At 37.7% G+C, this 17,369-nt stretch overlaps 1 protein-coding gene across 8 annotated transcripts in view; it reads right to left on the minus strand.

Moving 5' to 3' along the window:
• LOC114043151 (regulation of nuclear pre-mRNA domain-containing protein 2) overlaps window positions 1–17,369 on the minus strand; it is a 91,208-nt gene that overhangs the window by 42,072 nt on the left and 31,767 nt on the right. The gene's annotated exons all lie outside the window — the stretch shown is intronic.

Genomic DNA, 17,369 nt, shown 5'->3' on the forward strand with positions numbered 1-17,369 from the left:
TACACTCATTTGAAGAAACCTAGGAATTATGGGGGAGGAGCATGATGAAGAGCATTTAGATGAAAGCCAATGGAAGCAGAAACAGAAATAACATTGTCATCAAAATATATTACGGGCACTTGGACAAAATGAAGAACTAGATGAGCTTGGGAAACACTACCAACTGGTACAAAAACATGATATAGTGCTAATCTCAATGATCAGTCAATCAATCAAGTATTTATTAAACCTCCACTATATAATAGGTACTGGAGAAACAAAGACTGGCTGCTGTCAAGGAGCTTATATTCTTTTTTCCTCAAAATTCAATTTTATTTTGTTTCCGTTTCCAATTCTCTTCCACCTCCCTCCTCCATCCATTGAAAAGGCAAGAAAAACAAAATCCATTACAAATATGTACAGTCATGCAAAACAAATTTCTACTTTAGCCCTGTCAAAAACAAAAACAAGCAACAACAACAAAAAACAAACAAAAAAAACCTAAAACAAAAATAAAAAATGAAGAAAAAAAGAAAAAGAAAAAGAACTTCAATCTGTATGTTAAATCCATCAGTTCCTATAGAGTCAGACAGCATGTTTCATGACAAGTCCTTTGAATTATGGTTGGTTACTATGTTGATTGAAGTTCCTAGGTCTTTCAAAGTTGACTATTTTTACAATATTGTTGTTATTGTACAAATTGTTCTCCTGGTTCTCCTCATTTCACATCAGTTCATACAAATCTTCTCAGATTTTCTAAAACCATCATTTCTTACTATTTAATACAATAGTATTCCACCGCATTCATAAACCATAACTTGTTTGACCATTCACCAATTGATGGGCAACTCCTCCAATTTCCAATTCTATGCCACTGAAAAAGGCTGCTATAAATATTTTTATGCATATAAGCCCTTGTCTTCTTTCTTTGATCTCTCTGAGGCATAGACCTAGTAATGGTATTGCTAGGTCAATAGATATGCACAATTTTAATAGCTTTTGAGGTAAAATTCCCAATTATTTTCCAGAATGGTTAGACTGGGTCATAGCACTACCAACAATGCATTAGTGTACCTGCTTTCCCACATCCCCTCCAACATTTGTCATTTTTGCCAGTATGATGGATGTGAAATAGTATCTCAGAGTTTGGTGGTACAGTGCATATAGCGTTGGGTCTGGAGTTAGGAAGACTTATATTTCTGAATTCAAATCTGGCCCCAGACACTGACTAGCTGTGTGACCCTGGGCAAGTGACCTAACCCCATTTTCCTCAATTTCCTCATCTATAAAATGAACTGGAGAAGGAAAGGACAAACCACTTCAGTATCTTTGCCAAGAAGACCCCAAATGGGATCATGAAGAGTTGGACATGACTAAAAAGTGATTCAACAAAAATGATTAGTGATTTAGAGCATTCTGATATGGTTACTGATAATTTAGACTTCTACCTTTCAGAGGATTTCTTCCTCTGAAAACTGCCTATTCCTAGCCTTGACCCTTTGTCAACTGGGAAGTGGCTCTTATTCTTGTAAATTTGACTCAGTATCCTAAAATGAGATCTTTATCAGAGAAAACTTGCTGCGAAGACTCCCCCCCAGTTTCCTTTTCTTCTAATAGTTGCGTTTGCTTTATTTGTGCAAAAACTTTTAAATTTTATGTAATCAAATAATCCATTTTACCTCCTGGTAAAATAACAATCTCATGTTTGGTCATGAACTCTTCCCCTATCCATAGAGCTTACAGGTAATTTCTATAATACTCTACTAATTTGTTTATAATATCATCCTTTATATTTAAATCATATACTTGTTTGGAGCTTATCTTGGTATTTGGTGTGAGAGGTTGGTCTATGCCTAATTTCTGTCAGACTACTTTTCAGTTTTCCCAATGGTTTTTGTCACATAGTGGGTTCTTGCCCCAGTAGTTGGGATCTTTGGGTCTATCATATACTAGGTTACTATACTCATTTTTTATTGTTTACCTAATCTATTCCATTGATCAACCTCTCTATTTCTTACCCAGTACCAAATTTTTTTTTGATAATTACAGCTTTGTAGTTTAGTTTGAAAACAGGCACTGCTAAAGCTGTCTTCTTTCTCATTCTTTTTTTTTTCCATCGATCCACTTGATATTCTCGACCCTTTGTTCCATCAGATAAATTTTGCTATTTTTTTCTAGTTTTATAAAGTAATTCTTTGGTAGTTTGATTGGTATGGCACTGAATAAGTAAATTAATTTAGGTAGTATTTGATTATATTGGCTCAGTCTACCCATAAGCAATTACTATTTCTCCAATTATTTAGATTTGTCTTTATTTGTGTGAAGAGTGTTTTGTATTTGTGTTCATACAGTTCCTGTGTATGTGTTGGCAGGTAGAGTCCAAAGTATTTTATACTGTCTGTAGTTGCTTTAGATGGAATTTCTCTATCTCTTCCTGATGATAATATATAGAAATGCTGATGATTTGTGTGAGGTTATTTTATATCCTTCAGCTATGCTGAAATACTGAATTGATTCAATTAGATTTTTAGTTGACTCTCTAGGGTTATCTAAACATATCATTGAGAAAAAGTGAGTTTTGTTTCCTCATTGCCTATGCTTATTCCTTTAATTTCCTCAGGCTATATTTGTCTTATCGCTATAAGCTAGCATTTCTAATACAATATTCAACAGTAATGGTGATAATAAATATCCCTGCTTTATCCCTGATACTACTGGAAAGGCTTCTAGCTTATCTCTGTGAGAGGTAAGAAACAATTATATTTTCATATAAGGAAATTGAGAGAAAAAGTAGCTCTAGGTCAGAGGTTCTAGAACCCGCTAAAAGTGGACGAAACTGGTTGTTTGGTTAAAGAGATGGAAGTCGGGCAAAGGTTAACCTTTACTTAAAGTGCACATGCCTAATGGGCTCATGAACACTAGCTTCTCCACCTCCGGGCCGGGTTAAGATGCCATTTTTTAAACATGCATCATATGAAGGAGGGAGGGGTAACATATAAAGGGAAACATGTTGTAGGCATTTTGGGAAGTCTGTGACCTATGCTGACTTCTACCAATGAAAGTCAGCTAGGAGGGACTTGGCGGCTAGGCATAGGGATATAAAGTTAGCTCTACCTCCTGTTTGTTTTTGTGTGCATGTGTGTGTGCACGCGCACGCATCCTGGGTACTCGTACACACATTTCTTGTGAAAACTGTGAATAAACGCTTCCCTCGCTCACTTTGGTTCAGTTTTGTTTCCTAAAGGAGAACAGAACTCTGATAGTTTGCCACTAGGGAAGCAGTGGACTGTGACAGCTCACCTGTACCTCCCTAACTCTACTAAAAAGTGTCTGAACCCTGTTTCATCCCCATTGCAAATAATGCTTGCTCTTGGTTTTAAACAGATATTACTTAATTGGGGGGGGGGAGGCTAGGCAATGGGGTTAAGTGACTTGCCCAGGGTCACACAGCTAGTAACTGGGTCGGTGCTCTGTCCACTGTGCCACCTAGCTGCCCCCACAATTATTGCAGAATTATTCTCTTCTCAAGTTCATTCTTTTTTTTTTCTCTTCTGAGGCAACTGGGGTTAAGTGACTTGCCCAGGGTCACACAGCTAGTAAGTGTCAAATGTCTGAGGCATTTGAACTCAGGTCCTCCTGACTCCAAGGTTGGATCTCTAACCATTGCGCTACCTAGCTGCCCCGATATTACTTAATTTTTAAGGAAAGATCCACTTACTCTTATGCTTTCTAGTTGTTTTTTTTTCCTAAACAGGAATGGGTGTTATATTCTGTCCAAAGTTTTTTCTACATCTACTGAAAATAAATATATGATTTTTGTTATTTCTGTTATTAATATGGTTAATTATGCTTCTTATTTTCTTAATAAGAACCAGCTGTGTAGTCCAATTATAAATCCAACCTGGTCATAATGTGTGATCTTTTTGATACACTGTTGTAATTTCCTTGCTAGTATTTTATTAAAAAGTTTTTTGCATCAAATTTCATTGGGGAAGCTAGTCTACAGTTTTTTTCTCTGTTTTGACTTTCCTTAATTTAGGTATTTGGGTGACAGAAAGAATTTCATAGGATTTCTCTATTTTTCCAAAGAATTTACTGCAGTAGTAGAACTAATTGTTCTTTAAATGTTTGGCTAAATTTGTTTGTTGATCCATCTGGTCCTCGGTTTTTTCCTTTGGGAGTTCATTTGTGGCTTGTTTAATTTCTTTTTCAAAGAAAGAGAAATTTAAGTATTCTATTTCCTGTTCTAATAATATGGAAAATTTATATTTCTGTAAATATTCATCCATTTCATTTAGATTATCAGTTTTATTGGCATATAGTTGGGCAAAGTACCAAAAGAGGTTAACAAGTATATGCCTGAGCACATAAAATGTAAATGCAGTACATAAAGAGAACAAATACAATGCAGTTAGGAGTTTGGGGGGAGCAGGAAAAGTTTCATGTAGAAGGTGGTGCTTGAACTGCCATCTTGAGGAAGAGAGAGATTCCATGAGGCAGATGTGAGGAAGGAGTTCATTCCAGACATGTAGAATGGCCAGGATAAAGGCACAGAGATAGATAGGAGATGGCACGCAAGGAACAGAGAGAAAGTCACCTTCACTCTAAATGTTAAGAGAGTAGATTTCACAAAGTTCAGACAGGAGCCTGAGGACTAAAATTCTATAAGGAAAATCAGCCCCAAAAGGATGTAAGCTTTCAAGAAGACACAAAGAAAAAGAATTCTGATGACAAAAGGGGGGCAGTAGGCTACAGAGACCAAATATAAATGCACAGGAAACCAACCAACAAGAATGTTTTAAAAGGCACACAAAGAAGACGGAAACAGGCGCAGATAATCAAGGATGAATATTAAGGCACAGCTTAGCCCAGCAAAAATAGGGTAGGGAGCTCAAAAGCTCAGAATGAGCTAAGACTGCGGGGGAGGTGGGGAAAGGGAAGGTACAAAGAACAAAAAGGACTTTTCATTTATTTTGGGTAAAATAAGTCAAAAAAGGGGTAGGTAGGATAACTGAGACAAAGAAAAGGCAGACTTGCTCAATTCTTATTTGCTTTTGTTTTCTCATTTTCTTTTTTGTTTTTGTTTTTTTTTTCCTTAGGAAGGATGAACTTTGGAATGGAATGAATGAAAATGGCCAACAGGGAATCATAACCAAGATAAGTAAGAAGATATTAAGAAAGAACCTAGATGCCTTTTACGAATTCAAGTCCAGGCTAGACAAACCACATTTTTGGATACTAAAAGAACTGGCAGATATAACCGCTGAACCACAGATAAGTGACTGAGCCAGTGATCTCTGAACAACTAGGGAGTGGTACAGAGTGGAAGAAGGGAAAATGTTCTCATTTTAATTTTATTTAAAAGAAGTGAACAAAGTCTGAAAACTATAGGCCAACGAACTTGTCTTAGATTCCAGGGAAAAATCTAGAGTGTATTTAATAATTAAAAGAATTATTACTGAACATCTAGAAAAGGAAATGGTGATCACAAAGAGATAGCACTGTTTCATCAAGGTTGCCAGGTGGGCAGATCAGGAGAATGTGATAGATATAGTTTATCTAATTTTTTTTTTGGGTAGGCAATGGGGTTAAGTGACTTGCCCAGGGTCACACAGCTAGTAAGTGTTATGTGTTTGAGGCCGCATTTGAATTCAGGTCCTCCTGACTCCAGGGCCAGTGCTCTATCCACTGCACCACCTAGCTGCCCCTAGTTTATCTAATTTTTAACAAAGCTTTTGATGAAATCTCTCAAGCTTTTTGTGTAGAAAAGCAAAGGTTAGGCCATGTAAGAATACAATTAGATGGACTCAGAAGTGGTTGAATGGCCATGTTCAAAGAGTGGTCATGTACTTCTTAATGTCAACTTGGAAGGAGATCTCTTGCGGAATGTCCCAGGGAACATGCTTGTCCCTATGTTGTTTAACCTTTTTGGCAAAGAATTAAATAAGGCGATAGATGTTATGCTGATCAACTTTGCACATGACACAAAGCGTGGAGGGTAGATAAAAGTAAGAATTCAAGAAGATCTTGACAGGATAGTACACTGTGCCAAATATACCAAGATGATATTTAACAGGAACAAAATTTTAAAAAAATTAAGTTCACAAGTATAAGCTAGGGGAGGTATTCTTAGACATCAGTTAAAAAACAAAACAAAACAAAACCTAGGCATTTTTTTTTTTTTTGCTTTTTCGTGAGGCAATTGGGGTTAAGTGACTTGCCCAGGGTCACACAGCTAGTAAATGTCAAGTGTTTTGGTCTGAGGCTGGATTTGAACTCAGGTCCTCCTGACTCCAAGGCCAGAGCTCTATTCACTGCACCACTAGCTGCCCCAAACCTAGGCATTTTAGTGGATTGTAGACTCAATACGAATTAACAATGTGATATGGCAGGTGAGAAAACTAATGCAATCTTAGGTTGCACTGAAAGCATAGTATCCACAACATTCAGAATGACTTGTTCAGGAACAGCTAAGAAATGATGGCACTCTAAAAAAGGAGTTAAGAGGATAGACAGACATTTTAGTTGAATGAAACCAAAAGTGGCTTATCTCAGGATAAAGCCTATGAAACTAGTAAGATCCAAGAGTGGAATCAAAGTGTCGTATAATGAAATCTACGTGAACTCTGCTAAAAATTATCAACACAAAGAAGTGCTAAACAAATGATGAGTCATCTTCCTAGTCTCACTGGACACTAAGTGATCTCCCAATACACAGTGATTCAGACAAACAGGCTTGCTCTTCTTTCCTTACACACAACATTCCAACTCCCACCACCACACCTTTGCACTGGCCATCCCACCTACCTGGAATGCACTCCTTCCTCATTTCTGTCTCAAACAATGCCTCTTTTCTTTAGGTGGCAGCTTAAGCAGCACAGTCTATGAAATTTTTCCTTATTCTACCAACTGCTAGTACCCTCTCCTATCCTGTATCTATCTACTTCGTATTTATACTCTTTTATTTATTATATTCTGTGTATGTGCACATGTTGCCTCTCCATTAAAATGTGTGCTCCATCGTTTTATCCATTGCATATGCACATCTAGCACCCAACACAGAGGAGGCACATAATGTTTGTTAATTGATTGGTAATGGTAATTCAGGACCAGGTCTTTGTCACCAGAAATTATAGAAGGGTTAAAGAACAGCCTCGGTGATCAAGGTAGATTATACGAGGGAACCCTGGAGACAATGCAACACTTTGCTATGGCCTTTAAACATTCAGTACCTATTAAATACCTAGCAAGACATGACTGTATGGCAAGAATTGACTGACATGACAAACCCTTCCATATCATAAGTACAGACATAAAATATTTTGGACAACTAAATCAATAAACTGTACTAGAGTTAGAGTATCATCATATACTGAAACACTGCCACAATTACATATAATGACATAATGCCAATTCATAAAAAATTAAGAATAACATTTTAAATAATTATCCCAAATGCTTGCTCTCTAAGCTGCATAGAATGAAAGCCTTCTTGCCATAGACACCTGACCAAGGAAATAAAATTCACAACAGAATGAGGTAGAAATCACCTGTTATCTTGTCTGCTACTGGAATTGTACCAAGGATGCTTTTAGTAAGCCTACAGAGAATGAGTTTACATTTACATCCTTCTGTTCAACTATAAACCAGTTTTTTCACCCACCAGGGCTGTTGGACACTGAATAAAAGGGAATACTAGCAAGACAGTGACTCGTCCCATTTCTATATGAACACCATCAAAGAAGATAAGAATGAGATGACAATAATAATAATTCCCCTAAATTTCAACCCATCTTTCATGCTATACAGGTAGGGGGTGGGATAACAGCAAAGTAGGAGAATTCTAGACAAGGTGATAAAAAGCAGATACTTCATAGGCCCTGAGACTGTTACTGTAACTGTAAGCACCAAGATATTAAGTGATTTGCTTGTTTAGGATAACAGAGCCACTACATATCAGAAGTAAAACTTGAACCCAGATCTTCATGGCTCCAAGGTCACCTCTCTTATCTACACAATGCCTCTCATTAAGTAAATAAAAATGATATTGAAGAGATATTACAATCTGAAAAGGGAAAAGCTGAAGAACTTTAGGTTCTTCAATTTCCTGGTTAGGCAGGCCCATAACCTTGGTATCATCCTTAACTCTTACCACCTTCACTCACCTCACATATCCAACCTGTTGCCAAATCTTGTGGTTTCTACATTCAGAACATCTCAGTATCCTTATCTCCACTCACAGCCACAAATCTGCTTGATCATCTCACCTGAACTACTGCAACCGCCTACTTACTGGTTTCCTTACCCCAAAACTCTCCCTACTCCCATCCAGCCTCTCCTCACCTGGTGGTTTTTCTAAAGTGTATGTTTACTCATGTCACTTTCCTGCTCAATGAGCTTCAGTGGCTCCCTATCACCTTCAGGATCAAATATCTACCCCTTTGAATGGCACTGAAAGCTCTTCATATCCTGTCATCTTCTTATCTTTCCAGTCTACTTACCCTTTTCTTCCCTTCTATATTCTATGTTCAGCAACACTGGACTACTTGCAGCTCCTTGAAAACACATTCCATCTCCGGTCCCCACATCTTTGCATGTCCCTTACCCTGGGAATGCACTGCCGTTTCACCTGCCTCGTAGTTTCCCTGACTTCCTTTAGAACTTAGCTCAAAGGTCTGTTTCCCAAGGTGATTTTAAGTATTTTAAAATACTTATAGCAGTTCTCTTTGTGGTAGCAAAGAACCGGAAATGGAGGGGATGCCTGTCATTTAGGGAATGGCTGAACAAGTTGTGGCATATGATTGTGATGGAACACTACAGTGCTGTAAGAAATGATGAAGAGGCAGATTTTGGAAAAACATGGAAAGACTCGCATGAAATAATGAAGAGTGAAATGAGCAGAACCAAGAGAATATTCACAGTAAATGCAATACTGTTCTAAGGACAACTTTGAATGACTAAGTCATATAAACACTTAAATCAACTACAAAGGACCTATGAAACAAGAAGCTATCCACATTCAGAGTAAGAACTGATAAAACAGATGTATAGTATGGTTTTACACACACACACACACACACACACACACACACACACACACACACACACCTACTTCAAGAGTAATCAAAAACTCCACTACAGAGACTTGAGAAATAAAGAAAAAAGAAGTGAGAGACACTGAAGGAAGATGTGAAAAATTTCTGGCGTATATGGTCACAAGAAGGCCAATATAATGAAAGTTAACGAAGTTAAATAAAGTGAGAAACAGAAAGCTTGTGAATTGATGAAGTGAGAGAAACTAGTCTGCCTTCTCATTGGGTGGGGGAGGGCAAGGAAGGGAAAGGGATTTTGGAATTGAAAATTTAAAAACAAAAGAATGCCAAAAATAAATAAATAAATACTAAACATTTGTTTAGTTTTATTTTGTTTTTTGGCTAGGCAATGGGGTTAAGTGACTTGCCCAGGGTCACACAGCTAGTAAGTGTTATGTGTCTGAGGCCTCATTTGAACTCAGGTCCTCTTGAAGCCAGGGCTGGTGCTCTATCCACTGCGCCACCTAGCTGCCCCCAAATAATAAGCTAAAGAAATAATCAACATTTTAAGGAGCCAAAAAAAGAGGAAGTAGCAGGGTTACATAATATCACTAATTATCAGCTCAAACACTTCACGGTGGCGCATGAATTACAAGTAGGGTACTTTACTAGCTTCCTTTTGGAGGTAATCCTGATCCTACCTTTCTTCATAGAAGGCAAAACATATCTATAAAAGATGAAAACACCAGAGATCCCTACAAATACAGGCCAATTATGATAAATTATTAATGTCATTCACAGGTTTTCACACTAAAAAAAAAAATCACTGACAAGAAAATACATTGCTTGAGGAGCAAAAAGAGGGTACTCAGAAAGTCCCAGAGGGCAACTTATTATCAACTTAGTAATTATTAAATAAGCAGCCCAAAAGCACCATAATATTTATGCTGCCTGTTTATCATAAAGCTGTACCTCAGTTCTGCACTCATGCTTCTTCATTTACTGCAAATAAATAAAACAGACATGTACAGTGAGAATGCTTCAGTACATAATCTACCTGCAACACTGTTCTCTATTAAAAACCCACCACCAACATAAGAATTCAAGTACCAAGAAGCCACAGTTGGGATCAAAGCCACCACTATAAAGGAGCATAGACCTTGGAATACAATAATCCAAAAGGCAGAGAATAGGTATGGGCTTACAGCCAAAAATAACTTATCTAGCAAAACTTAGTATAATGCCCCAGTGGAAAAAAATGGACCCTTAATTAAATACAGGACTTCTAAGCATTCCTGATGAAAAGACCAGACCCATGCAGAAACTATTAAGTTCAAACATAGGAGTGAAGAGAAACATAAAAAGGTAAACATAAATGAACAATGATAAAGGAATAAACAAAGACAAATTGCTCATATTCACATATGGGGAGATGATACATGTCCCCTCTGAACCCCATCCTCATCAGGGGTCATAAAGGGAGTGCAATTAAATAAGCCCTAGTAGGTCAGTTATGTCTTGATGAACTGAAGAATAGAAAGGGAGAGGAAAGCGACTATACTACAGTGTAGTGAAAAAGGGGCAGGGGGCAGGGGTAGACAAAGAGAAAATGGAAAGTTAGGGAAAATTATGGTAGATTAAGGGAGGGATTAAAACAAACTCTAAGAAGACACAAAAAAACCTAACATTCTTTGAAGTGGAAAGAATGGGAATCTGAAGAGGTATCTATAAACTAGGCAATGGATGAACTTGTTATGGTATACAAACGTGATGGAATACTAATGTGCTGATTTCTTATCAGTATAATGACCAACCATGATTCCAGAAGACTAACGATGAAACATGCTACCCACACCTCCTCATACAGCAGTGAAGGATTCAGAATGAAGGAGATGATTTTTTTCTATATATGGCCAATGTGGAAATTTATTCTGCTTGCCTATATGTGTTTGTAACGGGTTTTGTTTTTCTTGTGTTCTCAAATGGCAAGGAGGGGTGGGGTGAATTGGATAATTAAAACAAAAATATTTTTTGGAAAATTAAAAAACACCCCAAATATTACTGTCATTTCCCAATAACCTCCCCTTCCCAAACTTCCCCTGCTTAAAAAAAAAAATGAAGTTAAGCAAAACAAACCAACAAACTTATTACATCCGATAGTATATCTCTCAGATGGCACCTGTAGTCCTCCACCTCTCTATAAAGAAGGTTGTTTGATCACTGTTCCTCTAAAGCCAAGACTGGGGCACACAGTGCTTCTGGGAAACTGACTTATTATGTTGTGGGTGGTGGTATATGCTTGTAAAGATATAGGTGTCACCTGCACCAAGGTAATAATTAAAGTCATGAGAATGAAATAGTCTCTAAACAATGATATAATACTTTCTGCATCTCAATGCAAATACACTTTGACAGTACAAAATCACTTTTGCATTCAAGATAAAGATAGAAAAATAAAGTTTCCTTATATGCAATGAAATAGGTACAATGCATACACTTCTCCTAATTCTTTAGTTCACCTTCATGTTAAATCCAGTTTGCTTGCTTTTAATAACTATTAGGGAACACTGCCAAGATAAGGTCAGGTTCAGTGACTGGCATGAAGGATGTTTATTTCAAGTTTTGTCAAGGAATTATGACTTACATTTTAATATCAGTCATTACTGATTAAAACACTAAATTAAAACACTCTTCCGTGTTTTACTGAGACACTCTCAGAAACAGAGGCCTTGGTTGTTCTGATAGTATGCTTCTCTACTAGAGTTCATGTGTGTCAACACACGGTTCAGAGTTTCTGAAATTCAACATTAATTAAATTTGAAAACTACAATCTCTATTCATTGTTTCTAATTCTGTCTTTTGTCTATATTTTCCTTTTTTTGAAGTTATTTTCAATTAATTATTTATTTTTCAATTAATTTATTTTTAGTTTTCAACAATCACTTCCATAGGCTTTTTTTTTAAGGCAATTGGGATTAAGTGACTTGCCCAGGTTCACACAGCTAGTAAGTGTCAAGTGTTTGGTCTGAGGCTGGATTTGAATTCAGGTCCTCCTGACTTCAGGGCCGGTGCTCTATCCACTGCACCACCTAGCTGCCTCCTTCCATAGGCTTTTGAGTTTTAAATTTTCTCCTCCTCCATTCCCACCTCCTCCCCCAAGACAGCATGCAATCTGATAATGGCTCTACATATACATTCCTATTAAACATATTTTCACATTAGTCATGTTGTAAAGAAGAATTAGAACCAACAGGAAGAAACACAAAAAAGAAGAAATAAAACAAAACATTAGAGAGGAAAAAAAAGAAAGAGCAAATAGTATGCTTCGATCTACATTCGAACTCCATAGTTCTTTCTCTGGACATGGATACCATTTTCCACCATGAATCTTTTGGAGATGTTTTACATCCTTGCATTGCTGAGAAGAGCTAAGTCTATCCAAGTTAGTCATCACACAACGTGGCTGTTACTGTGTACAACATTCTCCTGGCTCTGCTCACTTCACTCAGCATCAGTCCACACATGTCTTTTCCATGTCTTTTTATCTGAAGTGTGCCTGCTCATCATTTCTTATAGCACAATAGTATTCCATTACCTTCCTATACCACAACTTGTTCAGCCATTCCCCAATTGATGGACATCCTCTCAATTTCCAATTCTTCGCCACCACAGAAAGAGCTGCTGTAAATATTTTTGTACATGTGGGTCCTTTTCCCTTTTTTATCATCTCTTTGGAATACAGCCCTAGAAGTGCTATCGCTGGGTCAAAGGGTATGCACATTTTTATAGCCCTTTGGCCAAAGTTCCAAATTGCTCTCTAAAATGGTTGGATCATTTCACAACTCCACCAACAATGTATTAATACTCCAATTTTCCCACATCTTCTCTAACATTTATCATTGTCCTGTTTTGTCATGTTGGCCAATCTGATAGGTGTGATGTGGTACCACAGAATTGTTTTGAGTTGCATTTCTCTAATCAATAGTGATTTAGAGCATTTTTTTATGACTATAGCTTTAATTTCTTCATCTGATAACTGCCTGTTCCTATCCTTTGACCCTTTATTAATTGAGGAATGACTGGCATTCTTATAAATTTGACTTAGTTCTCTATATATTTTAGAAATGAGACCCTTATCAGACACACTGGTTGTAAAAATTCTTTCCCAGTTTTTTGCTTCCCTCCTAATCTTGGCTGCATTGGTTTTGTGCAAAAACTTTCCAATTTAACATAATCAAAATTATCCATTTTGCATTTCATAATGTTCTCTATCTCCTGTTTGCTCATAAATTCTTCTGTTCTCCATAAATCAGACAGGTAAACTATTCCTTGCTCTCCCAGTTTGCTTATAGTATCAGCCTTTATATCTAAATTGTGAACCCATTTTGACTTTATTTTGGTATATGGTGTGAGATTTTGGTCTATGCCGAGTTTCTGCCATACTCTTTTCCAGTTTTCCCAGCAGTTTTTGTCAAATAGTGGGTTCTTATCCCAGAAATTGGGATCTTTGGGTTTTTTAAATAGCAGATTACTGTGGTCATTGACTATTGTGTCTTGCATACTTAACCTACTCCACTGATCCACCACTCTATTTCTTAGCCAGTACCAAGTAGATTATTTTTTTTTGGCCAGGCAATGGAGTTAAGTGACTTGCCCAGGGTCACACAGCTAGTGTCTGAAGCTGGATTTGAACTCAGGGCCTTCTGAATCCAGGGCCAGTGCTCTCTCCACTGCGCCACATAGTTGCCCCAGTACCAAGTAGTTTTGATGACTGCTGCTTTATAATACAATTTAAGATCTGGAACGGCTAGGCCACCTTCCCAAGCATTTCTTTTCATTTCTTTCCTGGATATTCCGAACCTTTTGTTTTTCCAAATGAATCTTGTTATTATTTTTTCTAGCTTTATAAAATAATTTTTTGATAGTTTGATTAGTATAGCACCAAATAAGTAAATTAGCTTAGGTAGAATTGTCATTTTTATTATATTAGCTCGGCGTACCCATGAGCAACTGATGTTTTTCCAATTCTTTAGATCTGACTTTATTTGTGTGAAAAGTGTTCTGTAATTATGTTTATCTATATTTTCTTATAATGGAACAATGTTGTCAAGTTTTTAAAATTTTGTTTTGAAACATTATACAGAACCCCACTGTCTTCCCAACTGAATCTTTCACATTACATAATTCATGGACATAATTAATTAAGATACATTAGTATTCCATCACGTTTATACACCATAACCAGTTCATCCATTGCCCTACTTACGGATATCCCTTTAGATTCCCATTCTTTCCACCTCAAAGAGTATAAGGTTTTTTGGTGCCTTCTTACAGTTCAGTTTGTTAAGAGAAAGGATGAATGTATATCTAATACTGAATTTTGCTGTCCTTTAAAATTATCTTCATTTATATAATTGCTGGAATTGTCTATGTCTATGCAATTGTTGGAATTGTCTGTTTACCTTCTACCTTTCACATCTACTACCAACAAGTGTGTTTGTACACACACACACACACACACACACACACACACACACACTCTCTCTCTCTCTCTCTCTCTCTAATGAGAATTTACAAAGAAAAACTCTGTTCCTGAGTACAACTTTCTAACTTCACAAACTGGTCCCAACTTATTTATTCAATCATATCCCCAACTTAGGGGCACCTGGGGAAGTGGGCCTGTCCTAACCCTTAGTATTCTTTCCACCTGTTAGCAGGTAAAATGAAGTAAAATAAACATCAAGAGCAATGAAAAGGAAGATCAATCACAAAGGGCTAAATGAGGAGAATGACAAACAAGGGCTGTACCTGGGCAATAATGGAGGTGAATGTTTCAATGGCCTGGTTTTTATATCATGAAACACAGGTTATCATCGAAATTGTCCCAAAACACAGCCAATCTGCCCCACAACTGCCCTTCCCAATTAACTTTCCGTCTCTTTTCCAAAGCACCATCTTCACTGATCACTTGAATCCTTGAAAAGCTCATATGATTCAAGGGAAAAAATTCTGGGTTTGGCGATTAGAAGATGTGGGTCAAATCTAACCTATAGGTCATAAAAGCTGGGCAAGTCAGTTAATCACCCTCACCCCCCTTCCCAGCCCAGTTTTCTTAAGTATAAAACAGGGATGATAATATGTGTAGTATCAATCTCACAAAGTTGTTCAGAAGAAAGGGCTTTCTGTAAACTGTAAGATGCTACAAGAATGGAAGCTACTATTCCTGTTGCTACCTTCTCCTTGGCACTAATTTCAAGACTCTCAAGTCTTCCCTCTTTGGAACTATGTAATTTTAGAGCAGGAAAGGCTCTTGGGGTTCAGCTAGTCTGAAAATTCTAGTTTGCAAAGTATCTGTGACATCCTCATGAAATGACTTCTACTCTTGGGCTGAACTCCGCAAGAGGAAATCACAGAACTGTGTGATAATTGAGTCCACTACCAATGTCTATTATTTATTTAATCTCAAATGTTATACCACAGAAGTAAACAATCTTTTTATCATTCCTTCCATACCTCTTCTACCATGTGGTCCCCAACTCTTTTCTTTTCTTTTTTGGTGAGGCAATCGGGGTTAAGTGACTTGCCCAGGGTCACACAGCTAGTAAGTGTCATGTATCTGAGGCCAGATTTGAACTCAGGTCCTCCTGACTCCAAGGCCGGAGCTCTATCCACTGCACTGCCTAGCTGTCCCCCCCCCCCTTTTCTCTCTTAAGCTTCAACCACCACTCTTTCTCCTCCTTTCCCCCTCAGCAGACAGTCTGACTTTGTACTTCACTGATTAATCAACATCAATGACACCAACTCCTTTCTCTACTCCATTCCACACTATATCCCCTCTGCTATCATCTCCTGTTCTTTCCTCCTTTGCTGCAATGAAGAAGGAAGAAGTGGCCCTTTTCTCCACACCCACACAAATCCCTCTTTATGTGTGTTCTTGAACCCTGGTACTCTCTACCCCTTCATCTCCACCTCCTGGCTTTCTTCAAGTCTCAGATAAAGTCCGACCTTCTGCAAGAAGCCTTTCCCGGTTCTCCTTAGTGCTTTCCTTATTTTGTGTATATATTGTTGGTATACATACTTTGCATGTTGTCTCCCCATTAGATGATGAACTTCTTTTTTGCCATTTTTTGTATCCCCAGCCCTTAGCACAGTGCCTGAATCAATAACAGGTATTTAATGAATGCCACTTGACTATCTGTCTCCTTTGGAAGACTCTTCTTGTGTTCAGACTTAATAGCTTTCTATCCTTAAGCTAATCACTTAACTTCTGATTGCCTCAGTTTCCTCAACTATAATATATAATAGCACCTACCTCCCCGGAGTGTTGTGAGGATCAAATGAGGTAATATTTATAAAGTGTTCAGTAGGATGCTTGGTACATAGTAGGTGCTATGTAAATACTTGCTCTTTTTATTAAACTTGATCACGTCCCTTTTATCTTTGCCATAGAAAACTTTAGGTGAAAAGAACCTACATCTATGGCCATCTGGTCTAACCCACACCTAAAAAAGAATTCCCTCCACAACCTCTCTGACAAGAAGTCACTAAGCTCCTGCTTAAAGTCCTTCAATGAATAGGATAGCACTCACTAATATCCTGAAGGAGCCCAAGCCCTTTTTTATAACCCTCTGTTCTAATTATGAGAAAGGCCCTTCTCATATTAAACCTAAACTTGCCCATTTGCACTAACTGTTTTCTGAGATGAGGAAGAACAAACCCATTCCAGGTGACAACCCTTTAAATACCTAGAGACAGCCTCATTTGTCCCTTCCTCCCAAGTCATCTCTTCTCCAAGCTAAACGTCTTTCAATCTTTCCTTAATCGTGGGCTAATTATCTCTTTCCTATAAAATGCTCAGGTTGCCCCATCCTTTAAAAAAAAAAATCTTCACTGGATTCTGTTATTTCCTTAAACTACCTCCTCTATCTTCTTCTTTTCAGTCAAAAGCCTAGAAGAGATTCTTCACAAAACTTTGCCTCCAATGTCACTCACCTCCCACTCATTTCTCTGTGAGTTGCATGCTTGTGTCCTACCTCACAATTCAGCTTTTGGCACTGATGCCCATTCCCCCTACTCCCCAAAATTCTCTTCCCCCTTTGCTTCTGTGGCACTATTCTCTCCTGGTTCTCTGGCTACCTGTTTGATCATACCATTGTGCCCCTGAACATGCGCTTCACCCAAGGTTCTGTGTTGGGATCTGTTCTCTTCTCTTTTTCTACTTTGATCTCATCTGCATCCATGGTTTCAAGTATCATTCCTATGCAGATTACTCTAAATCTATACAATAACTAGTTCTAATCTTTCCTAAATCCCGGTCCCATATTAATAACTGACTGTTGGACATTTCCACCTGGATTT

This window comes from Vombatus ursinus, unplaced genomic scaffold (assembly GCF_900497805.2).
Source record: "Vombatus ursinus unplaced genomic scaffold, bare-nosed wombat genome assembly UNPS02014768.1, whole genome shotgun sequence".
Classification (NCBI taxonomy): domain Eukaryota; kingdom Metazoa; phylum Chordata; class Mammalia; order Diprotodontia; family Vombatidae; genus Vombatus; species Vombatus ursinus.